This window comes from Rutidosis leptorrhynchoides, chromosome 4, assembly GCF_046630445.1.
Source record: "Rutidosis leptorrhynchoides isolate AG116_Rl617_1_P2 chromosome 4, CSIRO_AGI_Rlap_v1, whole genome shotgun sequence".
Taxonomy (NCBI): Eukaryota; Viridiplantae; Streptophyta; class Magnoliopsida; order Asterales; family Asteraceae; genus Rutidosis; species Rutidosis leptorrhynchoides.
Window position 1 is genome coordinate 453629234 of NC_092336.1, and position 2329 is coordinate 453631562.

A 2329-nucleotide genomic window follows, 5' to 3' on the forward strand; every position below is an offset into this window, starting at 1 on the left:
GTACCTCTTGCAAGTCACTTGTGTTAAATACATTATTAACTCTAGTATTAGTGTTGTTAAGTTTACATAACCATTGTACAAATGAAAATGAAATGAATTTGTAACATAATAAATACACTATATCGAAGCAACGAATTTTTCAATTTTACAAATATAAAATACCAAAATATGATAATTACAAACGCCCCTTCACAGATCAAGGATTTCCCCAACTACAAATGTAGGAAGACTTGTTTGTATTCGACGTGTGCAATGAATTTTCCAACTTAGTGATATTGTAAAATGAGAGAGTGCTGTCTTGGGGACCTTATGCACATGAAGGTGACGTCGGAGGCCTTTGCATAGCTAGCAGAAACACGTCAACTCTAAAACAAACAGATGTAACTTGGCCTTTCACAAACACAACATACTCTTGTTAAACCAGTTTTGACACTTTTGATTGACCCTAATAAACCTGGAATCTTGCAGTCAACGTACATCGGTAGTGGTAGCTTAGAAGGTCAACTCAAACAACATAAAACCAGGCACATTAATTCAGCTTAGTTGTTATAATGTCATTTCCATATGTGTGGGTACTAACTACGTTAGAGATAATCATCTACATACCAACGTCGGATTTATGATAAGTGACTGTGTCTATGTTAAATTTATGCACATGAATTTTTTTTTTTTTTTTTTTTTTTTTAAAAAGGCAAGCCCTCCAAAGTGTAGCAAGTGGGGATTGAACCTGGGTCCCTTTGAAACTTTCCAAGCATCTTATCACCAAGCCACCCCGAAGTTGAACACATAACACGTGACATTTAAAAACGATCACAAATAATCAACCAACCAACATGTGTAAAATGTACCTTCCACATGATCACCATATATTAAGGGGTCTTTCATACCCATCCACTTCCTTGATGTTCTTTTTCTTCAACCTATTTATCCAAATCTCCTTCTCTTGGCCAACGATGTCATCTCTCATACCTTCTTCGCCGCTCTCGTTGAATTTTTAGCTATCGCGATCTCAAATTCGATCATCATCCATTATTCACGCTAACTGCAAACACTAGAGTATAGTAGAAAGCGATCAAAAATAAATCAAGTAACAACGCTTAGGGTAGAAGGGAAAAAAGCGATCGAAAACTAATAAAATATAGTCTGTTATGACCCGAAGCCCAAGACTATAGTTTGATAAAAAAAAAAAAAAAAAAAAAAAAAACACCCTCTTACAGATGGTTATGAGTCTCTGTTACGAGGCCCACGTTGATTTAAGAAATCGTTTCTTTTAACGGTATTCGGAATAATTGGTAAAGTGATTTACAAATGAGAACAAAGTGTCACTTATCGAGAGTTAGACAAAAGTTAGTGGAGAATTGAATTTCATAATACTCGATTGATCTATTTTTCAAACGTGCGAAAACGCTTTTCGATATAATAGAACTTGTTTATTTAAAATGTCTTTGATTAAATAACGTGAGGCGGATTATTGGTTGTTAAATGTATAGATAACCTGCAACGTGTATTTAGAACGTGTTTATACATATTAGATATATTTAATTTCAAATTAATTAAGTAAACGATTGTAATACTTGTTTATTCGATTCGATTGATATTAAGATATAGTAATTAGAAAGTTTAAGAAAATTAAAAAAAACGTTAGCACATAGAGGAATTATATTTTTAAAACGTAAACGTTATATGATATAATATTTTCGATTATATAAACGATCTTAAATTATACTTTGAAATGTGTTTAGTATTTGAAAAACTAAAGATTATATTTATAATATATATAAATTTATATTTCTAAATGAATATTTATATATATTTATATATTTTACAAAATGATAAAATATAATATTAACCTTGTTATATAACGTTTTGATTTAAAAACATATTTTGATAAATAACAAGACTTTGATTTAAGAACGTAAATGACCAAACACTCGAATGATTAAGTTACACTTAGAGTGGGATAGTTTTTTATTTACTTAAGTCTATATTTTGATAAAGGTACGAGTCTCGAAATGAAAAGTGCTAGTTTTCTAAGCGTACAAAACTTCGTTTGAAAAACCGGAACCGGGACATAAGTCGAGTGACAACGCACGAGTCATCGGAACGAAAATTATATTTTTATCATACATGTAAATATAATATAATATATAATTAATTATATAAATTAATTATATTATATATATATAATAATATTATACGAGTGTCGGTAGTTTTAATTGGAGGATGAGGTGATGGCCAAGGAGCTCATGCGATCGCATGGCCCCAAGGCACACTTACCATGCGATCGCATGGCTAAAGATGTGAGGTCAAGTCTTTAAATTTCGATCGA